We start from the raw sequence: 7,079 nt of genomic DNA, 5'->3' as shown, positions 1-7,079 counted from the left end.
CAAAGCACATTGGGTGTTGATTCCATCTGCCTTTGCCATTCAAACTAGTGTGTGTGCAAAATTATTTTCAATACCGGTTGGCAGTTGTCATATTAATCCGATTGAGAAGGAGTTCAATTCTAGTAGAACGCAAATTCTAGCCCCAAGCAATGCACAATAACATAACCTAAGTTTGTTGAAAGAGTACTGATCATGTGTACACTTCATGCTATGAGCAGTGACACTATTATTGATGATATAATCTCTTCAAAGAACAAGCTCTCTGTATAAAGGCTTAAAATTCAAAATATTTGTAAGTGAACGAAATACTGAAACGCTGTTATTCCTTGTAAGAGTTATCAATGTCTGTAATGAAGGTAATGAAGGTAAAGAACGGTGCAAAACAAAGAAATAAACAGGTTATTAAATGATAAGCTTGTCAGTCTTTTATTAACTTATGAATACGTCACCATGTCACACAAACATCGTAACAAGCACAAGTACATTTTCGTCCGAAAAATATATCCCTTTTCTGCTCATTGACATGTAACACGTGCAAATGGAAAAAATCAACTTGAGGTAGACTTTTCGTGATGACAAAAGCAACAGGCGGTTAAAAGAACTTTTCGCAACGGTCTACATAATTCCAACGGTCTACACTCGAAAAACATTAAGAAGTAGATAAGATTTCATTTCTTCTGCTGTAGACCGTAGACCATTGACCGATGACGCAAGTGTTAAATTACCCGTGCTTCACACTAGTAACAGAAAACCATTCATTTATTCTACAATGAAACGAGTTAAACATTTTGCACTTTTCCGAATCTCCTTTAAAAAAGACTGAGTGTTCCGGGAATTCAACCCACGGAAGTACATGTACATCAGGTTACTATTGACTGAACAGACACGTGTATGTACGAAAATCGATCCTACCTCATGGGTAACTGACAACCAGACTGTTTTTGGGAATGTTTTCAAAAACAGATTCCACTGCAGAATGCAGTGAAAGACTGAATTTCCACAAAGAACTTCGTCCTTTTATCATACAGCAGTAGAAGCACAACACCCATATCCCTAGGTACTATTTATGTAAACAGAACGTTATGGGTACAATCTACGCATGCTTACTGCGTTGCCACTGTTAACACCAAATTTGACATCCCACCAACACAAAATTGTGTTACCGTCAAAGATTGTGTTAATGACTGACTACCTGTAGCGCAAAAGAAGTTTACTCCCAATTTCGTCCAAATTGATTACCAATTATGTTAATTTCAGCATGCCTCAAAAAAGCACATTTTCAAACACCATTCCTCACTACACAAACCTATCCGAACTAAACAAACTTATCCTCAAAGCTTACAACACAACTGTCATATATGCAAGGTCTCGCCCCAAAAAACAAATAGACAACACGGCAATACGAAGGTAAATCAACTAGACAAGCAGTTGCAAAAAGATTGAGACACTGCATCAATTCTTTCAACTTACCATGTTGTCACTCAGTACAGGGTCCGTTTTGTCTGTATGATAGCCAGAGTCATCTCAAAAAATAAATACATAAGTAAAACAAAAGAAGCTCACATCCGTGATGAACCGATGTGCCTTCGCAAATCTTTCTTTGAATTCAGTCGTGGCGAAAACTGCGTATTCTTCCTGTTCGGTCGTTAGGAAAGAGAACTCCAACAGCTTGTAGAGTAAAACTTGCTTTTTATACTGTATTTATACATGTTATGAAACTAAAATTTCAATAAACTTGAACAGTATAATGAAAATGTCTTGTACGACTTACACACTGGACCAGCTCCAGACTTAAATTAGTTGGAAATTCTAAACAGGTGCTTGGCGGTTAAGTGTCGCCAAAGATTCTTCCCTACAATCGGCTATTAGTTATATGATGGCAAACAACAAACATAACAGTGAAAAACGCATGAATTTTGTAAACGTAGAATATTGGAAGAGAGAAGCAAAAGCCAGTAGCAAAGCCACGCGCAAATTCTGAGCACGTTGAATATTGCGACATAGAAATTGTTGAGTGAACCAGTGATAATTGAAAAAGTCAATCTAATCTACCAGATGAAACGAGAAATGCACGCGCAAGAACTTCTTTTTGCGTCTGCAAGCCAGCAACTTCTTGCCGCTCCTTGCACCACAATCCTACCAGCCACAACTTCTTTGCGGTTAGAAGTTGACACCACAAGAACTTCTTTGCGGCAACATCTCTGAAAATAGGTGATATACAAAACTTGCAACAAGACGAATCTTGGGAGTTATACGTATCACATGTAAACAAACGTCACAATGATGTTGATCTTTTACTACGTTTGCACGAAGACTAGTTGCATGATAGCAATCAGAATAAATATCAGACGAATCCCTTTTGCTACCCAAAAATCCCAGTCAAAGAAATGTTTATCAAGGTACACTGTCGTGATGAGAATGGCTTTTTCCACGTAAACCATTTATAGGACTGTCGCCATGAATGTAGAGGAATTCACTGAGGTAAAATTCACATAAATGTGAAGCTAGAATTGATTCCTATCAGAATCTGAAATTTTCTATGCATTTCAGTTTAAATATCTCAAGGAAAATGCAGTGAAGCAGACTCACAAGACTGAATTTTTCAAGCTCGCCATTTTCATTTGTTGTCTGCTCCCGAGCATGTGGCTTTATTTCACGATCGTCACCTAAAGCCAGAAATGTGATTGTTGCTAGTTTACTTTTCTTTACGTTTTTTTACCCTTTTAGGACAGTGGCGTCTCCCAGATTTTATACTTATCATTTTTAATGGATAAAAGATACTTAGCAATGTAACCATGGTTGTGTGAAGACAAGTTATTGTCAGTGTCTCAAAAATGCGCGTGCTTAAGCTCCCTAATTGTCGATAAGTTGCACGAGACACTCAAATATCAGCTGCCTTCATGTATATTTTCCAATCAACTGGATGTGATGTTGCTGGATGAAATTTTTCCACGTGAGAAATACCTTCGCGTGACTAATCCGCTTAAATTAAGGTTGGTTCTCAATTCTACTCAGTTTGCGTTCACTGAGAAAAAATAAAATAAGCATGAATCAAGTTTGATGTGCCCTGGAGTCCCACAGAGGCAGATTCTCTAGGACAATCTGATGGGGAACTTGTTTTCTTTTGACCTCTAGCCAAAAGAAAGGAAAAATAAATACAAGTATGCCACGGCGAATTACGTGACAAAAGCATGACCAACTTGTTTTCTTATAATGGTTGTTATGGGAATTGAAGGAACACAATTATTGTTATTGGTAGTCTTTTGTTCTCTTTGAAAAATAATGATATCAAACAGGAATGAAACAAGCAAATTTCAAAGCAGCCTTATTAAATCTTTGCATTTATGTGCATTTTACATTTATAAACATTCGCTCTCGTCGCTTTCAATCTCGCAGGTGACATTCTACAATGTAGTTCCCTTGATAAGTGTTTCTGAAAGGAGTTATAAATGCAGAAGCTTTTGTTTGCTATTTATTATTAGTACCACGAGTTTTCTGTTGCCGATGAAGATATCAAATGACATTTGCTTACATATAACATTGTCACCTTCCCGGCATCATAGAGAAATGGCTACACATTCGATCTAAAACATTCAAATGTTCATTCTTTAGAAGTGGTGGGATGACCAAACATCGAGTTCTGATCTCATGCCTATCGAATGTTTCCCAAGAGGAAACATACCATTATATCCCTTCCTTTTGAAAGCGATTTATGTTTTGGAAAACATAATCCGTAATCACCTCAGAGAAGCAACACTGACTACTCTTGCAGTTCAACCCGCTAACTTCTTGCTTCTTCCAGCTTCTTGCAGCAAGCTTTCTACCTTTTTGCACTTTGAATGTTTTTGCAGATAAACCGCAATTTAACTTCTTTTGCCGGCTGGTGGGTTCTTCCAGCGCAAGAACATCTTGCACCACTTCTGGCGCATGCATAATTTTTGGGCTGTACTTTACTCGGAAATTTTGAGTTTTGATGTAACAGCAGTAACAACAGTAACAGCAGCAGTCACTATACTAAAATTAAGATATTCCCACCTCCTGGCACTCTTCTTGATACCAAGCAGTTATATAAATCACAAAATTCTACTTTATTTTCTTACTTGACACGCTTTTAAGAGTACACAATTACAGTTTAAAAAGCTATTGCTGTCGTCAAGTGTACTGATTACAAAATGAACTGGGTCAGTAGTATACTTGAAATGCTTCTACTGAGGACTTCACACAATAGTTTAAAAAAAAAGCTATCACTGACAAGCATACTGTTTAAAAATTCACTCGCTTTTGTAGTCTATGTTGAACAGTTCTTCTTTTACCCCTACACTTAGTGTTTATTCTCGACTTCACGTCTTCCCACTGCTTCATGAACAATGGGGATTTGTACTTCTGGCGAAGCACTGACATCAGAAAACGAAGTTTCAGATTATCAAGTTCTCTATATCCGCTACTTCTAGACATGTTGCTATTAGCCAGCTCTTCGTCAGACAATAATGCATCGATGCACGCCATGGCAGAGGATACCATTTCCTTGCCCAAGACGACAATGGCCTCCACTTGCTGCTTCTCCTGGTCTAAAGGTCCAAGGCTCGGGATGCTGCAGAAAACTTGTGAATTTCTATCGATAGTGGACAAAGGAGACTGGATCTGAGGTGGAGGATAGGTAGGGAGTGATAATGGAGCTGAAAGTGGCTGAAGAACTTGGGGTTCTGGCACAATAATAGCTGAGGTGATGGCAGCAGGGGGAGCTTGAGGAGGGGTTTCTTCAACGATGTCGTCGTCGTTGTCCTGATTGATGAACGTAAGGTGAGTCACTGCACACCAGTAGACTGGTTACCTTTACTCTAGCCTTCATCTCAGTCAGCTCTGCAACAATTTTTGTGAGGCTTTTAACTTGATCTCGCAGCTCCTCCATGATGTCCGGAATATCTGTCTGAACTGCTATCTCCACTGTTTGTGGGGATCTCATGCACTGGATAGCAATGTCTTCGGTCTGCCTGTTTTTTTCGACCCATTGCAGCTTCAGACGAGCTTGTTTTTGGGCTTGTTCTGCCAGAAACGTGTTCAGCATCTGACGCTACAAACAAAAAATAAAAGAGAATTAATATAATATTAGACCATTCCACATGTGAACCAAGAGTAGGAAATAGGATTCAGGCCCGCTCAGCTGCTTGAGAAAAAAATTAGGTAAGTACATGCAGATCAGGTAAGTACATGCATGGCTGTTAAAAAAGTGTTTTTCTATTTAAAAGTAAACAGGGATGACTTGTCGTTTTCTCTCTTCCCCTTTTTTAGCGTTACGAGGTAGTTGTCCTCAGATTGGGCGGTGATTGTTGAAAAGGGAGGTGATTGATGAAAACAGTCTCTACTCACGAGATATGCTCAGACGTTTTGGCAGAAATGGTCGAGTTTTGGCAGAAACGAGTTCAGAATCTGACACTACATATCGGTAAAAAAACAAACTAAAAAAGACACTTCCATTTCCTAAAAAATCTCTAAAAAGCAGTTTCATACAATTTCTGTTCTAGAATTTGGTCATGGCAAAAAGTCGATTTGGGATACGACACTAGCAGGTAAGCTACATTTTGCTAGTTTTTTAGTCACAAGAAAACTCCTTCAGTGTTAACACACATTTTCCAGTAAAAGTAACGGCCACAAAGCCGCACATAACAAAGTGTCAGCATTCTAAATTAATATCTGTTTTCATTGGTTATTTACCGTAGTTATTCGGTTATAAGATGCCTCCCAAACTTAACAATTTAATCAAGCTAAGTTCTCAAACTGAAAATTACGTAAAAATACTCGGTTGTAAGATGCACCAAAGAATTGAGTTACCAAAAGGATGTGATGAATTTGAGAACAATTATCCTTACACAACTGGCATGCGAACTCTTTTTGTTAACCTAAACAAAGTGAAAAAGTCACTCATTTAACAATATACATAAAAACAAAAGCTAAAAGTTGACAACTGAAATGATAAACAGACAATGCATACACTTTTATTTGAGCCTTCCAACTTAACAAATAGACAGAGTTCAAGCAAAAGTGAACGGCGAAAAACTCCCACCGAAAGTCATATTCAAAGGTGTTCAAAAGCTGAATATCACGCCACCAAGGATGCAATTTTCAGTGCACAAGAAAGGCTGGATAAACGAAGAAGGTATGTTTTATCTCCACACTGTTTGTTCAGAGAAGAAACTTTTCATGTGAGCGACAAGCATGATTCTCCGTATTCGAAACAAGGTTCAAACGATTGTATTGTTATCATCAGTATCACGTTACTGAGCATGTGCTTTTAAGCATGTATGCACATTTCTGTTTGTTTGCTTTTCTCTTGAAGTCGTTTAGTGTTCTAAAGGTCTCTAAAAGCACTATTCTTTTTTTAAATTGAAAACTAGTGTCCTTTTCTTGTGTTGTTTAAACTGCAAGTTCTTCTCAAATTGTGATCTTCTGAATTTGTTGCGCCAAAATACTTGTCTATAAGACGCACTCCAATTTTAGCACTAACTTGCCACCCAAAGACAGATTTTTCTTGAAAAAACCATGTGCCTTATAACTGAATAACTACGGTACATAATTATGATCAAGAAAAACCTCTGGGACTAGGATAACAGCACCACGAATTACAGAGTTAAAGCTATCTGCTTTTCGACACGGTTTCCAGTCAGCAAAGCTGTATCATAAGTGATTGATAAGCATTTTGCCAGTTGCATGTAACCTGTAGAGATTTCCTCCTCCTCACGACTACTAAGAGACTGGAAAATGCTAAATTTAGCAGCGTCCAGATACCGTAAGTCAAACAGTTAACCAGGAGTTGTCAGGAAAATTATAAGTAAGATAAAAGGTGCAGTTTATGAAGCAATTGGTATGAAATGGAAAGATGTTTCGTTTCCATAGTTTGTACACTCTTAGTAGTCTTGTTTTTCTAGTCAATCAAGAAAATTTTCCACCTCGGGAATCCGGACGCTTTGCACCCATGAATGCTTCATACCCAAAACTAGTAACAGACTTAGTTTGAAGTTAATGTATATACAGAGCAGTGTTTCCATCAGCTAAATTAAAACAATTTCAATCTTGTTTTCCCG

The 7,079-nt window shown here is 38.0% G+C and overlaps 1 pseudogene; it reads right to left on the bottom strand.

The window, feature by feature from the left end:
* Nucleotides 1–4,182: 4,182 nt before the first annotated feature.
* LOC138005392 (uncharacterized) lies at nucleotides 4,183–5,065 on the bottom strand (annotated as a pseudogene).
* Nucleotides 5,066–7,079: the final 2,014 nt, after the last annotated feature.

The sequence above is a fragment of the Montipora foliosa genome, chromosome 6, assembly GCF_036669935.1.
Source record: "Montipora foliosa isolate CH-2021 chromosome 6, ASM3666993v2, whole genome shotgun sequence".
Taxonomy (NCBI): Eukaryota; Metazoa; Cnidaria; class Anthozoa; order Scleractinia; family Acroporidae; genus Montipora; species Montipora foliosa.
This window is presented reverse-complemented; position numbering and strand designations above follow the sequence as displayed.